The 23371-nt window shown below is 45.5% G+C and overlaps 1 protein-coding gene across 2 annotated transcripts in view; it reads right to left on the bottom strand.

The window, feature by feature from the left end:
* Positions 1–22167, bottom strand: part of LOC143289048 (transmembrane protein 164-like) — a 53348-nt gene extending 31181 nt beyond the window's left edge. For both annotated transcript variants that reach the window (XM_076597856.1, XM_076597857.1), the window contains exon 1: positions 22047–22167. The gene's annotated coding sequence lies outside the window, so the exon portion shown is untranslated. The remainder of the gene's footprint in view (positions 1–22046) is intronic.
* Between the last annotated feature and the right edge of the window lie 1204 nt (positions 22168–23371).

Here is a 23371-nt window from a genome sequence, read left to right on the forward strand (position 1 = left end):
TATTATATACTGGCAGAATCGTCAAAATTCCATCTTTAAATCGATTCCATGTGTGTTTGCCTACGTTAAATTGATTTAACGCAGTTTGCAATTTTCTGTGATGAGCTCACTAAAACTGATCCGTTCAGGTGACTTAAATTAAGATTATAAATTCATCTTAAATAATCAACACTTCATTTCATACTCATTAGAAAGTAGGTGTTGAGCTCTTTCTTTTGCGACCTAGCTGACGTAAATCGGTTCAGGAATCATTTAGAAATCTATCACTGAACACCTTGAAACAAATTCTTATCAGATTTAGCTCGATTGGGGATGTTTTGTTTCACGGGCTATGCGAGCACCTTCGCAGTCTGCTTAACTTGCATAAGTAGACAGAGTGGGTGATCTCTGGTCACTTTCACCTGAGCCCGTTTGCGGCAGTAGCCAGCTAGCTGACCTGACTGTTGTGTCACCCACAATGTGTGTCGTGGCCCCAACGGATAGTCTCGCTACGTATCGCTTGCACTGTTTTCCTCTTGTTCTCATCTTTGTTTTCTCTATTCTCATCTTATAACTATTGTAAATAAAACAATAGAAAACCCTTTTGTGACTGGTCTGCTACATGTTCCTGGCCTGCGCAGGGATTCTTTTCTATCCTTTAATTTAGTAAATCATTATTAATTCTTTTGTACCGCTGTCCCTTATATACTACTCGGGTACACAGCTACAAAAGTGGCGTCGCCAACAGGATTTTGATCTCCAACTCTACCCTTACCCCAACACCATCACATGTGTATTAGTCGTTTATGTGGAACCTTATCTAAGGCCTTTTGAAGGTGTAGGTATACAATGTCTATAGGCATATTGTTGTTTATCATAATCATCCAGTCTTGAATTGTATTTAAAATATGTGTAACACAAGACCTTCCAGATGTAAATCCATACTGGTAATTTGATAAAATTAAAAGCTTATTCAGCCTATCTCTGATAATACCTTCGCAAGTTTAACATACCACAGATGAAAGACTAACTGGTCTGTAGTTCCTTGGTTCGTTCTTACTATCTTTTCTGAAAATAGGTCATAGGTTTGACCTCTGCTAGTTTCCAGCTGTCTAGTACCTTTCCTTCCTTCAAACTTTTTCACTACTTGCTGGTTTACTTTCTGATTAGTTATCACGCCTTCAGATGATTTTGAACAATGCTGCAGAAATCGTTTTCAGGTCAAAAAAGAGATCACGTTACTCCATTCTTATGTCAACTTCATTGGTTACTCATCTCGTTCAGAATTCTGTACAAAACTGCCATTCTGGCTTCTCACCATTCTCTCCCATATTATTCATCTTTTGTCTTAAATATTTACACCCCATCCCGATCTCTTGCATCTCCTGTTGAAAAGTTCCTTTGAGTCCCCCAAATCTCTTCAAAGATATTTGGCCAAAGGGCCTTTCAGTATCCAACACCTTCTGTCTGGAATTCTCTTCCTCTGCAGTTCCGTTACCAACACTGTCCTCTTTCAAAACATATTTCATTATTTGACTACCCACCTGTTCAAACAGGCCTTTGGGTGTGAAGCATACTTTACCCTCTACTGATATCATCATATAGTGTGTGTGTGTGTGCCTGTAGGTGGGTGTTTACTGCCTGTGTGCATGAGCATACATGTATGTGTGTGTGCTCTGTGAGTGTGCGCATGTGTGCATATATAGGGTATATTTTGTGTGTTTGTGCATGTAGGAATATTCATATAGATCTGCAATTTGTAGTTTTGTAATTTGTATAGAGATACATATATATGTGTTGTTTTTTCATGTGCAGAGGTATGTCATTATGCACTATTGTATATGTATTGTTTCATGTGAGGTGCTTTAAGCCCATTATATGGGGAGTTTGTGCCATATATAAGTACTATATATTATTATTATCATCATCATTTATTATCATTATTAAATACATATACTTACATGTACATTTACTCACACAAACACATACATATCATCATGATGATATATGTATGCTCACACACACACACACACACACACACACACACACACACACACACACTGAGATACAGAGACACAAGAAGGAAAGAGATAAACTGAGCGCAGTTATCTGAAACTAGTTACCTCAGCAATCCACTAGAAACAGTTATGAAGTCCCCACAACATGATAGTTGAAAACCATTTCAACATATACAGTTCACAACAATAAGTCCTCAGCTCAGAGCAAGGTTTTTAGCCTGAGCAGTTTCCACGGGGCTGATAGACTGCCTAGAACTGGTCTTTCTCTCCTCTTCACCTGACTTTCCTTTCACTGTTGTGTCAGGCCTTTCCAACCCCTGTCCGTTCTGTCACAATGTCAGGCCTTACCAACCCCTGTCCTTTCTGTGACACTGAAAATGTCAGGCCATACCAACCCCTGTCCTTTCTGTGACACTGACATGCCAGGCCTTACCAACCCCTGTCCTTTCACTGTCAAACTGTCAGGCCATACCAACCCCTGTCCTTTTACTATCAAACTGTCTGGCCCTACCAACCCCTGTCCTTTCACTGTCAAACTGTCAGGCTTCACCAACCCCTGTCTATTCTCTGTCACACTGTCAGGCCTTACCAACCACTGTCCTTTCTGTGACACTGACATGTCACGCCTTACCAACCCCTGTCCTTTCATTGTCAAACTGTCAGGCCATACCAACCCCTGTCCTTTCTGTGACACTGACATGCCAGGCCTTACCAACAACCCCTGTCCTGTCACTGTCAAACTGTCAGGCCTTACCAACCCCTGTCCTGTCACTGTCAAACTGTCAGGCGTTACCAACCCCTGTCCGTTCTCTGTTACACTGTCAGGCCTTACCAACCCCTGTCCGTTCTCTGTCACACTGTCAGGCCTTACCAACCCCTGTCCGTTCTCTGTCACACTGTCAGGCATTACCAATCCTGTCCTTTCACTATCAATGTGTGTGTGTGTGTGTGTGTGTGTGTGTCTACATCTGTATGCCTATGTCTCTGTGTGCACTTGTATGCATGCTCCCCCCTCTCATATATATATATATATAAGACACAGAGAAAGAGAAGCTACAAACTATCTCTCTCTCTCTCTCTCTCCCCCTGTGCAGAACTGTATTTAACATACCTGTGATGTATTTTCACCAGTAACAAAACAAAGGAACAAATGAATCTGTTAAATAAAGTACCAACCAATCAACCCGCTACCCAATTCATGAATCAGTCAGTACATTAATTTAATTAATTTCTCACATAAAACTAGCACCAAACTCCAGCACAAAAAAAAGCACTATTTTACAGATCTCTAAAATATCTTGAAGCACATGCTGCAATATAGCTGCAAGCTAGAAAAGAAAACAACCCATTAAACTCTGTGAAGCATACGCTTGTCTTGATTTTAACCGGCTCTGTTCATGAAACTGGGGCAGTATTTCTGGCAATATTCAAATTTATCTCACCACACAGCTAAAACACCACAAGGACAAGACTACTACCCTCCTCCATCAACAGATGTCCCTGCTCCTAATTTCGATGTTCACAGCTGATCTACTCCATCAACATTCTTCATGTTCATCATATAGAAAGGCAAAGCTGATCATTTAGGCCATCTCAGTGCTTTCAAAACAAAGAGGGATACTTACAGATGAAGTATACCAGAAGGTGCTGGGGATATGAATTGAAACTGAAGAAACATCCCCTGCCTGAATGCAATTTCCACAACCATTCAAAAGAAACCTAAAATGTATGGTACTCTACACTGCCAGCTGACTTCACAGTCCAGGGTAATGTACTGCTGGCAACAGTGAACATCAACAAACTAATCACACATGTTCACTGACCTCTTTATTATTGATTCATAAATAAAAGTGAATCTCACATTCAACAATGATAACCAATATCAGAATGATATGGACAGCACCTTACCATGACAGAAGTGTAAGTAGGCTAGTAGGCTATGGGTCAGTGATATCAAGGATACATTTCTATAGGTCTACGTGGATTTCGTCACACACATTAGTAGCCTTTGAGACAGACCACTACAGATATGAATTGGACTTTACCAGAAATGATCTGTAAACTGAACTCTGAAGAAAAGAAACTGGTCAATGACACAAATGACAAATTTCTGTGTGAACTTGCTTTCACAGTCAAGACAGCAACTGGTATCATTTTCTTTCCCCCATATGGATGGAGAATTGTAAATCAGATCTATCAGAAACTGAAAATATCGGGTCACTGTCAAATCAATCCACTAAGTATGACGTAAGCAGTAGAGTTATCAATATATGATCCAAACAAAACAAAAAGAAGATAACCAGAATACAGTGACCTGGATCGTGAGTTAAAAACAACTAAATGTTATCACCCACTTGAAGATCTTATACACTATACAAGCCAGTATGTGAATTGCAGCCAAATCTATTCTATGCGGATGAAGAAAACAAACAAAATCATGCATTGCATTTCAAGTTAAGAATCAAAACAGTCTATGGTGCATGACAGAAAGAATAACAAAACTGACTCCCCCCCCCCCCCCCAAAAAAAAACACTCAACAAACAACAAAAAACAAAGTAAGACGGAAGCATATGGCATTAAAAAAATCAAAACCAAACAACAAAATTAAACATTTACTTGCTGTCTGTGCTTTGTGGTAAAACTTTCAGTTCTTTTTAGTCTACCCAAATATGAAAACATTTTAATATGGGTTCCATTATTTATCAGTACTTTTGAGGTTGGGAGATGGATAGGAAGTTACAAACCACTAACACTGTAACAGTTGAATTTGCGCCTTCAAAGTCATTCAGCTTTTAGGAATTCACAAAAAATGACTCTAACAATTGACTCTGCTCCTTCAAAGTCATTATTTCAAAAGATACTGGCTCAAGAAGATCAATAATTAGACCCTCCAAACACGATAAGACTTGTTAAAGAATATGTTTTCTATACACCTGGCTAGAACAATGTGGATAATGCAGTGGTGCACTTGAAACATTTGTGGTTCGTCTGTCGGGATCGACGAGGACCATCTAGTCATCCTGGGGGTGGGTGGGTTGGGCTCTGTGGGTGCGCAGATGACTGGTCAGGCCAATCCGCGCCCGGAGGTTCTGACGCAGTGTGGACAGGGAATGGTGGCGGCTGTCGGGGACTTGCTGGCACTGCTTTTCCTGGCCTGTCTGCGTTGCTCTGCTGCAGCGATTCTGTTGGCCTCACAGGATTTGGCGCCTTTGTGGACAGCTGAACGCCACTTTGGTCTGTCCATTGCATTCAGCTCCCATGTGTCATGGCTGATGTTGAAGGCCTTCAGAGAAGCTTTCAGAGTGTCTTTGAAGCGCTTCTTTTGGCCTCCATGGGAGCACTTGCCATGTTGGAGTTCGCCGTACAGCAGTTTCTTGGGGAGCCGGTGGTCTGGCATGCAAACTACATGGCCTGCCCAGCGCAGCTGGGCCTGCATCAAGATGGTGTAGATGCTAGGCAAGTTTGCACAGGTGAACACCTCTGTGTCAGGGATCTTCTCTTGCCACTTTATGCCGAGAAGTTTTCTGAGGCTGGTGGTGTGGAAGTGGTTCAGCTTTTTGGCGTGGCGTTTGTAGACCGTCCATGATTCACATCCATAGAGCAGTGTGGTGAGAACTATGGCCTTGTATACTTTGGGCTTCGTCTCCAGGGTGATGCCTCTCCTGTTCCAAACGTTCTTATGGAGTCTGCCGAAGGCAGCGCTGGCTTTGGCGAGTCTGGCATTCACCTCGTTGTCAATGACAGCTGTGCAAGAGAGTGTACTGCCCAGGTATGTGAACTTGTCCACCGCATTCAGTCGTTGCCCATTGATGAAGATGTTTGGTTCAACGTAAGGCTTTCCTGGAGCTGGCATCAGTCTTCTTTGTGCTGATTGTCAGGCCAAAGTTGTCACAGGCAGCAGAGAACTTGTCAACGCTGTGTTGCATGTCAGCTTCGGAGGCAGCATTGAGAGCAGTCATCAGCAAACAGGAAGTTGTTGACGGTGTCTGTCCTCACCTTGGTTTTTGCTTGAAGCCTCCTGAGGTTGAAGAGTGAGCCATCTGTGCGGTACCTGATGCCAATGCCTACGTCAGCGTCTCTGAAGGCATCTGTCAGCATGGCTGAAAACATGAGACTGAACAGGGTGGGGGCAAGAACACACCCTTGCTTGACTCCATTGGAGACAGGGAATGGTTCTGAAGTCTCTCCGTTGTCTTGGACTCGGGCCAGCATCCCATCGTGTAGTTGCCGTATGATGGTGATGAACTTTCTGGGACATCCGTACTTCGCCATGATTCTCCAAAGGCCATCTCTGCTAACAGTATCGAAGGCCTTGGTCAGATCGACATAGGTGGAGTAAAGGTCGGCGTTCTGTTCCTGACACTTCTCCTGAAGCTGCCTGGCAGCAAACACCATGTCGATAGTCCCGCGTTCTTTCCGGAAGCCACACTGGCTCTCTGGTAGGAGACCTTGCTCAAGGTGTGCTATGAGATGGTTGAGTAGCACTCTGGCCAGAGTCTTGCCTGAACGGACAGCAGGGATATTCCACGATGGTTGTCACAGGCCTGACGATTTCCTTTGCGCATGTACAGGTGTATGATGGAAGCGTCTTTGAAGTCCTGTGGAACTGCCTCATGCTGCCAGATGAGCTGGAATAGCTGATGAAGCTTCTCAGTCAGCGCCATACCACCACCTTTGTAGACCTCAGCTGGAATGGAGTCTGAGCCAGGGGCTTTGCCATTGGATAGCAGACGGATAGCTTTCTGGGTCTCCTCCAAAGTTGGAATGGCATCCAACGACTCACTGACTGGCACCTGGGGGAGTCAGTTGATGGCTTCATCATTGATGGTGGAAGGCCGGTTCAGTACGCTGTCAAAGTGTTCAGCCCATCTCTCAAGGATCCCGTCCTTGTCAGTGATTAGGGTAGAACCATCAGCACTGAGGAGTGGAGCAGATCCGGAGGTGGTGGGACCGTAGACTTCTTTCAGGCCGTTATAGAAGTTCTTCATGTCGTTCCTGTCTGCAAAGCCCTGGATCTCATCAGCTTTGTTGCTCAACCAGGAATCCTGCATCTGCCGCAGCTTCAGCTGGATGGTGCTGCGTGCGCTCTTCAGTATGTCTTTCTTTGACTGTGACTTGGGATCTTCAATGTGGGCTCTGTAGGCTTGGCGTTTGTCTTCCAGCAGCTGCTTGATCTCAGTGCAGTTCTCATCAAACCAGTCTTTGTGCTTCCTGGCAGAAGGCCCCAGGCACTCCATGGCAGTGTTGTACACCGTCTCATGCAGTGCGCCCCATGCTGCCTCCACAATCTGGTTGTCCAGCACAGTGGACTCAAGGCGTTCCTCCAGGGTGTCAGCAAAGCTCTGCTTGATGTTGCCTAGCTCCAGATTGTTGACATTCAGGCATTTGGGTGCTTTCATGCTCTGAAGCCGTCTCTTGGTTGGATGCAGAGGTTGAGTTTGGAGACGATAAGGCGGTGGTCTGTCCAGCACTCAGCGCCGCACATTGGCCCTTGTGACTCGTACGTCCTGCCTGTCCCTCTTCCTGACGATGACAAAGTCGATGAGATGCCAATGCCCAGAGCGAGGATGCATCCATGATGTCCTGTTGCGGGTAGGGAGGCAGAAGAGTGTTTGTGATAAGGTCGTGCTCGGCACATGTCTGGAGAAGTAGTTGACCATTGCTGTTACAGTTGCCAACCCCATGCTTCCCAATCACGCCTTCCCAGGAGGTCACAGCCAACTCTCGTGTTAAAGTCACCAAGAATGATGAGCTTGTCTGCGTTGGGAACAGTGGTGATGACAGCGTTCAGATCCTCGTAGAACTTGTCCTTGATCTCATCCGGGTTGGTCATGGTGGGCGCGTAGGCGCTGACAATGGTGGTAAACTTCTTCCTGCCGCAGAGATTGCATCGGACCCTGGCGCTTTGCCACAGGACAGTTGCTTCACTGCCTTCCTTACTTCATCTTCTGTGGGGAGGGTGTCCAGGTCCTCGTTCATCTCTATCTGAGGTAGGCAAGCAATGGCCTCATCATTGATGTTGGCAGAATGGTTGAGGACCTTGTTGAAGTGCTCTGCCCATCGCTCCTGAATCTGCTTCTTCTCTGTCAGCAGCTACGTCCCATCTGCTTTGAGTAGGGGTGAGGAGCCAGAGGACTGAGGTCCATATACAGCCTTGAGCACACTGTAGAAGCGCTTTGTGTCGTGGCAGTCTGTGTAGCCCTGGATTTCATCCGCCTTCTTGTTGAAACAGCTGTCCTGCATCTCACGAAGTTTCTTTTGCACCTTTCTTCTTGCGTTAGCAAAGGCATCTTTCTTGGCTTTTGACGTGGGGTTGTTCTGATGTGCTATGAACAGTTGGTTTTTCTCTGTTATCAGTGCCTGTATTTCTTCTTCATCATCATCAAACCAGTCTTGGTTTCTTTGGGATGCTGATCCAAGATGTTCAAGGGCAGTAGTGTAGACAGTGTCTTTGAAGGCCATCCACTGTTCCTCAATGCTGAGGTCCATTGATGATGTCATAGATTATTCAAATCACACTGGTTAATCTGGGTATCTGATTGCTCTGGACTACTCTAAGGCATTTGACTCTTTTTCAAAAGATTTTCTTTTTCAGGCTTTCAAACTATTTGGTTTTGGGGAACAGTTCATTAAATGGGCACAATTGCTAAGTAATAAGACATTCAGCAGCATTAACCATGAAGGATAGGTATCAAAGACCTTCCCAGTAACATGTAGAGTAAGACAAGGATGTCCACTTTCCCCTCTTTCTTCCATATTAGCTGTGGAATTACTGGCAATTGAGAAATAGCAACATCGAAGGTATAAGCATCCCATCTCCAGGCAACAAGACCCCAGATATAAAAACAGCTAACAGATGGCACAATACTTTTCCTTCAAAAGAGGAAAGACATACTTGAGGCATTGGAAATACTGGATGCCTTTGCAATATTCTCTGGTCTAAGACTAAACAAGGATTAAACAAAAGCTATGGCTATTGGAAACATACAATCGGAAGGGGATCTTCCTATCAAGACAAGTGACAATTAAAATTTTCAGAATCTGGACTTGAGCACAGTTCACTGAACTGTAAGGATGCATGTCGATCTGCTCCAGCAAAATGAACTGAGTGCAAGGAAACGTGCCACTGAATTTGTGATAAGACCAAAAATATAGTCAGTTAAACAGGGAATAAAGTGAGAGAATAAAAAAAATCTGACATTTTTGTGTGTGTAGCGGAAGTGCAAACCTGTGAAAATAACTTCACCCGTGTGCAAAAGAACTTTGCTGTGCATTTAATCTGGTTGGCATACGAAGTTGAGTGAGTACATGAGATATATCAGTTTACTAGAGGCTCTCAGAGCATCATGATCAAAGAGACACATACATATAATACATGTATACATACATACATACATATACATATATATATATATAAGACACTGGAGCAACTCATCAGAGAGCTTCTGTTTGCCGACGATGCTGCCCTCGTCGCCCATACAGAAGCGGCCTTGCAGCGTATAACGTCCTGCTTCGCAGAGGCTGCGCAGCTCTTCGGCCTAGAAGTCAGTCTGAAAAAAGACGGAAGTTCTCCACCAGCCTGCCCCACAGGAAGAATTCCACGCTCCTCACATCAACATCGGTGAGACAGAGCTGAAGTCGGTCCACCAGTTCAGCTACCTAGGCTGCACCATCTCGTCTGACGCCAAGATCGACAAGGAGATCGACAACAGACTTGCAAAGGCAAACAGCGCATTTGGCAGGCTGTACAAGAGAGTGTGGAACAACAAACACCTGAAGAAAGAAACAAAGATCAGCGTGTACAGAGCTGTTGTACTGCCCACCCTGTTGTATGGCTCCGAAACCTGGGTCACCTACCGGCACCACATACGACTGCTTGATCGCTTCCACCAGCGCTGCCTTCGCACCATCCTCAGCATCCACTGGAGTGACTACATCACAAATGTCGAGGTCCTGGAGCAGGCAAAGACTATCAGCATCGAGGCAGTGCTGCTAAAGACCCAGCTACGTTGGGCAGGGCACGTGTCCAGGATGGAGGACCACCGCCTGCCCAAGATCGCGCTGTATGGCGAACTGTCCACTGGCCACCGTGACAGAGGAGCACCCAAGAAGAGATACAAAGACTCCTTGAAGAAAGCTCTCGGTGCCTGTCACATTGACCATCGCCAGTGGTCCGCAGTAGCCGCTGATCGAGAGACCTGGCGACGCACCATCCACCAAGCTGTCTCCTCCTTCGAAAACAACCGCAGGGCCAGCCTTGAGGACAAACGCAGAAGGAGGAAGAACCACGACGCTGCAGCCGCGAACCCAGACCAGACTTTCCCTTGCAACCGCTGCGGCCGACTCTGCTTTTCCCGCATTGGCCTTGTCAGCCATGAGCGTGCCTGCATCAGACGTGGACAACGCCCTTCCTAGATCTTCGTCAGCGAAGCCAGGCCATGATGATATATATATATATATATATCTTCTCAAGTGTATGCACTATCCCATGCCACACCACAAGACTTGGTGTTTTGAGAAACTAAAAAGCTTATGTGTAAAAGGTTAGGTACAGCCTACAGGACAGGCAAAAAACATGATTATAGTTGGAGTACTTTGACATAAATAAATATATATGTATATGTGTGTGTATATATACATATGCGTGTGTGTAGAAATATATATGTGTGTGTATGTGTATGTGTGTGTGTGTGTGTGTGTGTGATAGTGCTAAATAAGAATGCCAAATGGACCAAACACAGACCCTTGACAAGCTGACAACTTGTCAGTGGATATATATATCTGCTGGAATGGTTGCACTTTCTGAAAAGCCTCAGCAAGATCTGGGTGTGGCTGTGACTGACATTCACACTGGTTTCTGACTTACTGGATTATTGCACAAATGTGCTATGAATGATGAAATGACGGTTAGTGCTCACAAAATGTGACCAGGACTAATGTAATCTGGAAACAGAGGTTTTGATAATAATAAACTGAGTTCTTGAAAAGAGTTTATATATATATATATATATATATATATATATATATATATATATAATCATCAAATCAAATCAAATTATGGTGCTTAGAGCCTCGTCAACCCCTAAGGCCATCTCAAGGCTATCGCCATGTTAATACCTACTACAAGGGTAAAAAAAACAACAACCAAATAATAAAAACAAGTCACAACTTTAAGCTTTCCACTCAAAGTTTAAAAAACCTTCCATAGTTTAAAACCTTCAAATCTGATTTAAAATGTTCACTTCTTTCAAGAAGTCCATCAGCACCAACAGAGGGACATCACGAAACAAGGTCTTCAGATAAACCACCGTGTAATGTGTAATGTCTTTGTCAAACGTCATGCAGATCCCAACAGTCAAGGAGCACATGTTTCATGGTGAGAGGCTCATCACAGGGAATTCATCGAGGGGCCCACATGCTGTCTGCACAGCACAGACTCCTCCTTTCTGTTCTTCACCCCCGATTGGAGGGTCTCTTTTAGGTCTGGATGGATTTGGAACAGCTTGTTGTCCGTCTGAGTGTTCCACTCCTCTTGCCAAAGATCCTTAACATAAGTGTTCACCTTCTGCTTCATGTCTGTGTATGGTACGAAGGATCTCGGTAATTCTTTCTTTACAGTGTTCTTGGCCAGCAGGTCTGCCCTTTCGTTACCACCAATGCCAACATGTCCAGGAACCCAGGCCAACACAACCTCGTATCCTTTCTTTGTTATGAGAGTAAAAGCTTCGTAGAATTCCAGCAGTTTGGGATGAATCAGATTCCTGCAGGTGATCGCCTCCAGGGCTGACAAGGAGTCGGAAAAGATCATGAATCTCTTTTGTTTCGAAGAGAGAACCAGTTTTACCACCAGAACCAGTGCGGTCAGTTCCGCAGTGTACACTGAGCTGTCAGACTGGATGTGTTCCGTTGAGGGCTAGTCAGGAAAGGCGGGACAGAACGCAGATGCAGCGACTCCGTCCTGACTTGGAAACGTCAGTGAAGATTTTTTGGAAAGTGAGAAATTTGTGGCAGAGTTCCGAAAAGTAAGTTCTGTAGGCCAGTGAACTGGTGGAGTCTTTACAGTACAAGGCCAGATCGAATCGGAAATCAGGTGTTTTAAAGGTCCAAGTAGGGCTGTCTGGGAGAAGTCTGAGATGTCACCGACATCCAGATCAGCATTTTCTATGTGCGGCTGAAGGCGGAGTCCAAGAGGAGGGATGCAGTTTGGGTTGTCTTTAAATTTCTTGTTGAAAGAGTTGTTGAATACAACATCGTGAGCAGGGTTTTTGGGTTCAGAAAACAGTTTCAAGTAATAGTTTAGGGTCAGCTTCAATCTACGGTTGGAGAGAGGCGGTTTCCCCGCCTCTGCACACAGGCTGTGCACAGGGGTGGTGCGGAACACACGTAACCTGAGACGGAGCCCTTGGTGGTGTATAGGTGTGACCAAGCGCGCTATGCTTGCTCCAACACTATTCACGCACAAGCCAGAGCAGACGACGTTTTTCCTCCTAACCCTTGCACAGAATATGTGACGTCAGTCTGCTTACATCATTTTATCCTGGCCAGACCACCTGCTGACTGCTCGACCAGTGTCGCGTCGCGATACGTCATTGGCTGAGAGCAAACTTGTGTTTCTGTTCCACAGTATTTAGTTAATAGCTCTTTTGTCAGATCAGTAAACTACTAGTATTATATACTGGCAGAATCGTCTTAATTCCATCTTTAAATCTATTCCATTTATGTTCGCCTACGTGAAACTGATTTAACACAGTTTGTAATTTTCAGCGACGAGCTCGTTAAAACTGACCCTGTTCAGGTGACTTAAATTAAGATTATAAATTCATCTTAAATAATCAACACTTCATTTTACACTCATTATAAAGTAGGCGTTGAGCTCTTTCTTTTGCAACTTATCCGATGCAAATTGGTTCAGTAATCATCTAGAAATCTGTCACTGAACACCGGTAAACAAACACAATTGTCATCAGATTCTCCGTGATTAGTGACGATCTGATCGCAAGCACACGTGACGGACTTTGTGGTCCGCTAAACTTGCATAAATTGGCACAGTGAATGATGAGTGGTCATTTCATACCTGGTCAGTCATCTGACCAGAGCCTGCTCTCTCTCTTGCTGTGTCGCGGGCAGTGTGTCGTGTGTGTCCCCACAACGGCTGACACTTCGCTACGTATCGCTGTAAGTACTAGTGTGTAGAATGTGTTGATTTGTAAATTGTATTATTCGACACAGTACTTGTGTTCATATAAGTATGTTCAGTTATTGCTTTGTTCAGTTTATTCTTTGTTCAGTTATTGCTTTGACATGTTAGTCACAGCTCGGCTATGATTGATCTAGAAAATTGCCATGTCGTCATATGCTCGTAGCAGTATTCCATTTGAGTCTTCTTAACGTCACAGTCACTGACGTCCCTGGACACAGATAGTTTGTTCCAGAATGTTCTAGCGTGTGCGTAAAGTTCATTCACCACTTAATGGTTAAGCCATGATGGTGCTTCACTTACTATCTGGTCTATCAGTTTGCCAGTATAATATCAAAGCCACTGATTCTATTATCTTGTTTATTATTTATGTATTATTTTACATGCTGATATCAATTGTACTGCTACAGTGTGCTCAGTACTCTAAGATGTGTGTAGTATTCTGCTGTTGTGATTACAAGATAGTGTTGGATTAATATCAGTTATTGGTCAAAACCACCTGATATGTATCAGTCTGTTAACTGTAATTTAGTTATCATGCTCTCTCCTATACAGCTTACTCCAGTATAGTGCAACATGATAAACTGATTCATTTGAGTCACTTTGACACAGTATAAGCTTTATCTAATCTATACTGTCAGTGTACTTTCACCAAGTCAGCATTGCTTCAATCACTTTAACTGCACTATTTAAATGTATTAGGAATGCCGTTTGATGTCAGTGTTTGGTCTTCACACATATGGAATACCAAGTGGTCATCTTTCCATGTAATATGGATACATGTGCTTTATTATTCACTTGTGCCGACATGTTGTGCTAATGACATTTGTTTGTGTCATTCCAGGCACTGTCTTCTCTTTTTATCTTCTCTTAGACTAGTTCTCTTCTAGCCTTCTTCTCTTTTTGTCTTCTTTTAGTTCTCTTCTAATCTCTTCTTAGTTTTCTCTTTTTATGCTCTCTACTATTGTAAATAAAACAATAGAAAAACCCATTTGTGACTGGCCTCTATATGTTCCTGGCCTGTGCGTGGGATCTTGTCTATCCTTTCATTCAATCAATCAATTAGTTAAGTCTTTTGTGCCGTACCCCCTATTAGAACCACTCGGAGCACGGCTACATAGGGTCCAGCAGTTTCAGGTAAGACGGTCTGGCCGAGCCGTATACTACACTTCCGTAATCCAGTTTGACTGGACCAGGGCTCTGTAAAGGTGCAACAGAGTTCTCTTATCAGCACTCCAGTCCATGTGTGCCACAACTCGGATGATGTTCAGGGCTTTTTGACAAGATATTTTCAGCTGTTTGATATGGCTGAGGAAGTTCAGCTTCTGATCAACAACGACCCCTAAAAATTTGACTTCCTTGACCGCCAGATTTCAGGATCCAGACAGAATTGGCGAAAGTTATGAAAATGAATACATTCAGTTTTAGAGAACGAAATTGTGAAACCATTCTCCTCTGCCCAACACTGAATTTTGTCCACGCAGAGCTGAAGCCATCGCTGGATGCTTGCATATGTGCTGCCAGTTGCATACAGGGCGAAATCGTCCACAAACAGCGAGCTGTCCAATCCCTTCTGAACCAACTGGACGATGTCGTTTATTTTGATGCTGAAGAGAGCCGGCAACAGAATGCTCCCTTGCGGAACACCCAGCTCCTGCTCGTGAATGTCGGACAGGGAGGTGCCGACCCTCACCTGGAATTATGTCTTGCAAGAAGTTGTGGATCAACTGGGGCAGGTGGCCTTGGAAGCTGAGCTTGTGCAGGTCTGAGAGGATTCCAAATTTCCAGGTGGTATCATAAGCTTTCTCTAAGTCAAAAAATATGACCACCACATGCTGTTTGTTGACAAAGGCATTCCTTACTGTGGTTTCCAGATGAACCAGATGGTCAACGGTAGACCGATGCTTGCGGAAACCACACTGTTTTTTCGCCAGAAGGCCGTCGGTCTCTAGCTTCCACATCAGTCTACCGTTGACCATCTTCTCCATCAGTTTGCAGATGCAGCTGGTCAGTGCTACTGGGTGGTAGTTGGAGGGGTTCGAAGGGTCTTTTCCCGGGATTATGAGGGCTTTCCGCCAGGAGGGTGGAAAAAAGCCTGTGATCCAGATGTGGTTGTAAACTTTGAGCAGGGTGTCCAGACAGGTTTCGGGAAGATGTTTTAAAAGTTTATAATGAACCTCGTCCATTCCTGGAGAGGAATCCGTGCAGGTCTGAAGGGCAGATTTTAACTCGCTCATAGTGAAAAGAAGGTTGTAGCTCTCTGTGTTGTCAGAAGATAAGTTGCAGGGTGTTTTTTCTTTCAGGTTTTTGGTGTTGAGAAACCTAGCAGATTTGTTGGCAGATCTAGAGTCCATGTGGGCTCCCCAGCCCAGGGAGGAGGCATCTATGAAGAGTGCCACCTGAAGTGTCGGTGGGCCTATGGGCACCCCCTGTGTCCAAAGAGGGGTGGTTAGCCATTCTGATGTCACCTCAAGGAACCACTTGCCCAGACATATCTGGGTATCCCATGGTTGGCTTCTCTGGGACCACCGTAGCCTCAGTCCCCTCTGAAGAGGTCGCTTGAGAAGCCTGCCCAGGGGAATGAGAGGTGCCATGGACTCCATCATGCCCAGGAGAGATGAAAGTGTCCGTGCTGTTGCTCGGGAGGAACATCGGAAGTGGCTGAGGAGGCCTGCCAGTTGGTCCCAGTGATCTGGCGTCGGAGAGACTATCATGGACTGCGTGTCGAATCTCATCCCCAAGAAGTCGAAGGACTGACTTGGGGACAGATCGCATTTCTCCTGGTTCTCAGCAGTTGGGAGCAGAGGTCTAGAAGTCTGGCCATATGCCTCTGGCACAGGGCCTGCAACTGGGCCAGAATGAGCCAGTCGTCCAGGTACACACAGAGACGAATGGATTCCACCGGACGATGGACACCAATTCCCGCACCACCTTGGTAAACAGGAAAGGGGCAAGGGACAGACCAAATGGGTGGGCCGAGAACTGGAACACCTTGTCCCTCCACACAAACCTCAGGTACCGACGGGATGCCGGATGGATAAGGTCTCCCGAACCTGTACCTGTGTGTCCATCTTGAATTTGATTTTGGGGAGGAATTTGTTGAGGGGGGACAAGTCCAAGACTGGTCTCCACCCTTCCGAGACCTTTGGAACCACGAACAACCGACTATAAAAACCGGGTCCCGGGTCCGAGAGTTGAGATATCGCCCCTTTGAGGAGTAGGTGCGATATCTCTGTCTCTAAGATGCTCTCCTGCTCCACCAAGCTGGGAACATAAAGAGGAGGAGTGGATCTTAGAGGGGGGTGGTCCTCCGCCCAAGGCAGCATGTACCCCGTTTCTAGCACCGACACAATCCAGTTGTTGAGTCCCAGAGCATGCCACTGATGTGTGTGCCGAGACAAGTTTCCTACTTGGAGGGGCTGGACGACTGACGGTGCTGAATCAGGGCCCAGTCATTGGGGGTGCTGCCTTTGGGCCATGGGCATGGCCGGTCGGCTTGGATGGACATGAGGTGGTTTATTCCTCTGCCACTGATTCTGCGCACGCTGCTTCGAATTAGGTGGCATGGCATATGGAAGGGCCCTGGTGGCCGGTCTCTTCAATGGCAGCGAACCATGCAAAATGGGGCGCATACTGACCGAAGAGGGAGTGCTACTGCGCCGGGATGGACCGAAAGGCAGCCCTCTCCTCTACTGGGATGTTAGAGAGACGGAGAACGGCATCACGCCGAGCCAGCACAGTATTGAAGAAAAGGCTGGTACCAGTAGCTGTGTCTGCAGCTGCTGTGAGACCAGAGGCAACCCTATTGCCAAAGGTGTTTAACCTCTGGTCGGTGAAGAGGCCCAGCGGGGCAGAGGAAGGCGACCCTGTGTCCTGATTAACCGGATGCTGTTCCCACAGCTCACTGGCCCTGTGGAGGAACGCGTTGAAGAAGGTATAAGCCGTGGAAGCCTCGAGGAGGCAACAGCGGGCCAATCTGTCCCACTTTGCTAACGTTTTAAAGGATAGATTAGCTGAAGTGGGGAAGGTGCTGCGCTGTAAGACCAACATCCTGTCCTGTGCAGATGGCTCCACTTCTATGTAGGCAGGGTGGTCCTGTGTGTACAAGGACCACACACCGCCTTCAGAGGAATCTTTAAGGAACTTGCCCAGGGAAAAGGCGCCCGGGGCAGAAAGGGACTCCCTGCCTGGAGGAGGGATGGAAGCAGCACCCCGACAGTGCAGGCTGGCTTATTAAGCCAATCCTGCGCCATTTCTCATTTTCTGGCACTTTGAGTCGTCTGGTGGTTCTGGAGTTAGAGTCACATTGCCTAAGGAGGGGCAGGGGTGACAATGTAGCCTGAGGGACCGATTCAGCATGTGTGACCTGATTGGGGAGGGTCAGTTCAAGCTCGGCTAAGTCTGAGTTTCGTTCAGGCTGGTCCCTAGGGAGGCATGGGCTCAATCTGTCGTCTGTGATGGGGGTAAAGAGTGCTCATCTGCTTGTTTGTCCTCCGAAGACAGAGGCTCCCACTCTTGCTCCCAGTCCATCCCCTGCTGGGTGCCATCCCAAATGGATGTACCCACTGGGGCATCCTGTGAGCTGTGGTCACCCCAGCAGGGCGAGCTGGGACAATCCAGAGCGGGGACCATGGCTGCAGCTGCTATTTCCTTGACACTTGAAGTGGGCGGGGAGAGTGTGGACCATAGGTCCAACCACGCTTGGGATGGTGGGTGCTACACCACCTCAGTGAGGGCATCCCTGGATGCAAGAGGGACCCATGAGTGCTGTGAGGGGACAAACACCCACTCATCTCCCTGTAGGACCAAGGGCTGGGTAGGTTGAAACTGCAGGCTCCCCTGGGCCGAGCGGGGTGAGTTGGCAGCCGTCGGTCCTGACAAGGAGGCCGTTGTGACCGTGGAGGTCACCTGTGGGGTGACAGAGGCCCAATTTGTGGACTGAGTGGCAATAATGGTTGAGGAGCTCGACCTGACTGACAAGCTGTCGATCCCACTTGTCGAGGCCATGTGCGTCACCCTGTGAGATGTGCTGGGTTGGATCCAGGGGAGAGAGGACAAGGGGTTGGCCCCTGGTCCTCCCGGCATCCCAGCGTGCACTATAGGTGCGCCCCAGTATGGGTAGAATAGGGGAAACCACCCGTGGGCGCCAGCCATCCTGTGACACCAACCCCAAGGGTCACTGGCACTTTGACCTCCATGAAGGGAAAAACCTGGCCAAGTTGGATGGAGGTCCGGTCCGACCTGGGTGTCAGTACCGCTTGACACGTGTGGGCCTCCCCCAGCAGGGGAGATCGGCCGGATAGCAGGAAGACCTGCAAGGCAGGTGGCCACACGCCCCAAATCCCCTCCCGTGGGGAGACTGGGGTGGCTTGGCCCGGGGTGGGCAAAGTAAGTAGAGGTCCCCCCTGGAACCAAAACTTTCTCCCTCACAGAAGGAGGTGGGGAAGGGAGGTCGGCAGTGGAGGGAGGAGGGGGAACAGCAATGGGCCCCTGAGGGCTGTCTCTGAGCGGGGACCAGGGTAACAGCCGGGCGCAGCCTCCACTTGGAAGTTCGTGCCTAGCTGCGAGTCCCTACCGCCCAAGAGAGGACTTGCCACTCCCCCTTTTTTCCTGCCTCACGCTGGGACACCTCTGGAGGCGACGCTCATACCCCTTTCCCCCCGGTCCCCTTCATAACCGTTGTAATGGTAGGAGTGTCGCCTCCACGATCCGTGTTCTTATCGGGAGAAATCATGAGCTCTGGGCCTGGGAGAGTCTCTTGCCGAGTCTCGATTCCAGCATCATGATTCCTGCCGTCGTGGGATGACATATGAGGCATGATAACCTCGGTTAGGCACCCAGTGAAAATCCGATCCCCAACAGAGAAAGGAAAGACAGGATCGACTGAGAGGTAGAGAAAAAAGTACGATTCGAGGGGGCAGTGTCAAATTGAGTACTCAAAAGGTAAAAATACAATAAAATCAAGCCGCACGCAGCAAAATACGGCCAAATGTACGTGCTTAATAGCAAAAAAAAAAGCGTAAGACGAGACAGAGCGTAAACCTGACAAGATGGCGTCAAGAGCCTTGGCCAAAGGAATGATTCAGTGCTTGTAGCTTTTAGAGGCGTTTGATTGGCTAAGAGCAGACCGGGCAAGACGGGTCATCTTTTCACTGTTAGCTACGCAAGATTTGACCAAGCAGAGCAAACCGATAGGCCTAGTTTGCATCAGTTTGACATGGTACAGTATAATGACACCAAACATTCAGTTTTTGAAAAGTGTCGTAAAAAAAAAAATCTGTTGTCAGGTATTACAACATATCCATACTGTTTCAGAACACTATCACAACTTTATTAACTTTCATTCTACTTTGGTATTTACCTACATTATTCCAATGTCATGGTTCTGTCATACCCATACATGCTTTAGAGTCAATTAGCAGTGCTCCTCCTATCTGTACTCTCCCCCTATCTGTACATATTTTAACTGTCTTTTTGCAAGATTAATTCAGACTTGATTAATTCAGACTTGTACAGTCTAAGAAGACTAATTTTCTCTGTGTGCGTGCGTGTGTGTGTGAGAAAGAGAGAGAGACACTGTGTGTGTGTATGCATAATGAATGCACATGTCTGTGTGTGTGTGTGTGTGTGTGTGTGTGTGTGTGTGTGTGTGAGGTGGGAGAAGAGGGTGTGTATAGAGCATTAGAGGTGGTTTGAATACACTCCTTGCTATGTTTTTTTGAAGTTAGTGGAGGTATCATTTCAATGAGAGCTGTCTTTGCAATAAAATGATGCTGACTAGTGCCATTATCCTCATCTGGATTCTCTACTGCTGCCTGACCTGTTCAACTTCATGCTCAAAGCTGCAGCCTTTGAATAATGACTACAAATCAGCCTGTATATAGTGTATGTCCTGAACTGCAGGATGCAGCTGACCTGATACCCACTGTGATCATCTGAACGCATGGTCACCAAAACTGGCACCAAACTCTTAGTCAACTTTAAAAACGTTCAGTCTTGATCCATCGGGCTATACTGCTTGAAAGCACATCCATACTAGTAATATTTTACTAATACACAGTCCCTCATCTGACCACATATTATGAAACAGCACACAATAATATATACACATGCACATAAACACACATACCATCGCACAAACCGTATCTTCACTGGGTATTGTTTTTACTTGAAAGGGCCACACTCTTGCATAACAAAAATGATCAATAAAAGGCATAAGTTGCCCATGAACACTAAAGAAATCTCGGACTTATTCTCAAGATGCAGAATGAAAAAGACTGGAACTGTTCTGAACACTCATTTGATCTTTGTACTCTTTTCAGCAGTATGCTCCATGATGCAGATGATGTTTTCTTATAAGTTATATGGCAAAATGTTCTACATGTATGGAAGCCATCCTCAATCGAGGAGATGGCGGGAAAGTAAAAGGCTAAATTGGTACTATATTTTGCCACAGTTAATACACAAGCAATGATGCCTTTGTGTAACCATATCTTGTTTAATTTTCGGCTCGGTACAAGTTTTGCTTTTTTTCTGACAATGTTTGACTGCTCAATGTTGAACTGCAGAGCAACAAGAGTAAAAATTTTATTTTTAATTTTTCAGAGTCAGAAACTGCAGTCGTGATTGTTTTGCAGGAGAATAACAGAAAACTGATGCGTCAAGTGACAAACTGGCTGCCACATCGATAAGTCATTTCAAAATCATATGCATGAATGACTGACACAAAACCCAAACCCTGAGAACTAGTTTAGTATTCACATATTATCATGATGGGTACAACAGCCGAGTGGTTAAAGCATTGGACTTTCAATCTGAGGGTCCCAGGCTCGAATCCCAGTCACAGCGGGTAACGGGTAGAGAGTTTTACAATCTCCCTGGTAAACAGAAGCGCAGACTTGCTAGCGCCTGAAACCCCTTTGTGTGTGTACCATGCATAACAAATTGAAGATCCTGTTATCCATGTCAGCATTCAGTGGATTATGGAAAGAACATACCCACCATGCACCCTCACCCCCCTCTGAAAATTGAGAATTACTGCCTACAGGACGGTCATACAAGTAAAAGCCTTCTCGTATACTAGTGAACGTGGGAGTCACAGCACACGAAGAAGACAAATTATCATTATTATTCCAGCAAAATGGTCCTGTGTGGTCTTCATAGTTCATACTGCTAATGTTGCAAATCTTTATAGATATTGCCAATGTTGCAGTTAGTTTGCACACTGCAGGAATGTCAGACCCCTGCCGGAGTCTGCACTAGTGGGTCACGGTTAAGTATGTGTAATTAAACAATATTTCTAATTAGTTCTTGCCTTGCATTTTTTATTTTTTCCAGTCCATGACTTGTACAAAGGCTACCGTCACCGAGTACGCAGTACACAAAGCAGTGAAATAAAGGCAAAAATAACGTTACTCTTACTGTTTTCTTGATTGAACCGATAAAACGAATTTTGTTCACTAATAATAATGACTGGTCAAGCACTTTTAAAATCAGGAACAGTTTCACGAAAGGTATCATAAAACTAGTCAAATTTCACAAGATGACTCGTAATACTAATAGCCGTTTTAATTTGCTCAGAGAAAATATTATTTTCTTACTTTGTTTGTGTTACTTCGAAACCCAAAACTAAAATAAAAAATCTAAGTGAATACTCACAAAATTAAGAGGTTACTCGTGTCGAGACCACTCACCATCAACACTAGAACAAAGCCGTCAGCCACATCACTGATGCAGCGCTGCGTGTCAACATAGTTCGTCTGCTCTCGGGCATTTCATAATTAACTGAAGATAATTACCATTTCTTTCCGTTAACGCGTTCTACTTTAGGGAAATTGTACGAATAATTTACCTCTCGTTCATAGGTTTCTCTTCTGGAAGGGAATTCTGCAAACTGCCTGACACAAAGAGAAAAATCCGTGGATAATTGGAGAGAAGAACCCCGACGTGACAGTAGATCGGTATTGACGATGGGCAAGGGAAATAATTGCATTGACTTCCTTTTTTTCCTCCTCGAACACACTCGACCTTCAGGCAAACGCCTTTTTACTGAAATGAACTGGAAAAAAACAACAACAAAAAACAGGTTCTTTGGTGACACGACGACTGCCGTGTGTGTGTGTGTGTGTGTTTGTTAAACGCGGCCAGTTTTTATCCATATTCTTTCAATTAGTTGTATCAAATGTATGATGATGATTACTATTATTATATCATTATACTCATGTCATTCATATATCTATTTATTCTGTTTTATTTTATTTCATTTTATTTCTTACCTTTTTCACTATTCCAATCTATCAATCACAAATTTAATTTTTTTTATCTTGGTATTTACTTTTGTATCTTATCTTACTTATACGTTCCTCCTTATTTTCCCCCAAAGGCCTGATTAAGCGCGATGGCTTGTGGTGCTGGTCACTCGGAGGCGTGATATGCCGCTTGGCACGGAGATGTGGTGTATCGTATACGGATGGATTTGTCCGCGAACGCGGCAATTATGTATGTTGTTGTTGTTTTTTATTGGTAGTATTTATTTATTTATCTTTTTATATATTTGGTTTATTCATTCTATCTCAATTTTATTCTATTCAGTCGAAGCAGATGTAGTTGTGTTGTAGCCACTGGCAGGCATGTGAATGCATCAGTATATAACACCCTTTGACGATCCCTTGAAACTGATGGAAACACCAACACATTCAACACTCACGTCGATGATAGTTCAATATTCCTTCCCAATTCTTCGGCCTAGAGTGGTATCGATAAGTCAATCCAAACAAAGGAAACTGAGTGAACCGGCCGAGAATAGCGCGGGGCACGCTGGTGCCGCCCATACAGCACATGCGCACGTACTCACACACATGCACACACACACACGCGTGTGTGTTACGCACAAACAGGGTGTGATGACGTAATTCGTCGGAGTCATGCCAATGAGGCTTTTTGCAACCTTCTTCCACGCACGGATAGCAATGCTTTAACACCCCTGTAAAAGTGCATTCAGTGCAGTCCGGCTGAGAAGACTATACTGAAACGAAAGAAAGTCAAGTTTATCCAGCCAAGCTTTGTAGACGAGACCGAGAACTTTCTGGTCTACCCTCGTATCTATATGGAGGGAAACAAGTGCAACAACTCTTCCGTTATGTTAACTGAATGGAAACCCTTCAAAAACTGCTGTTA

This window comes from Babylonia areolata, chromosome 13 (genome assembly GCF_041734735.1).
Source record: "Babylonia areolata isolate BAREFJ2019XMU chromosome 13, ASM4173473v1, whole genome shotgun sequence".
Classification (NCBI taxonomy): domain Eukaryota; kingdom Metazoa; phylum Mollusca; class Gastropoda; order Neogastropoda; family Buccinidae; genus Babylonia; species Babylonia areolata.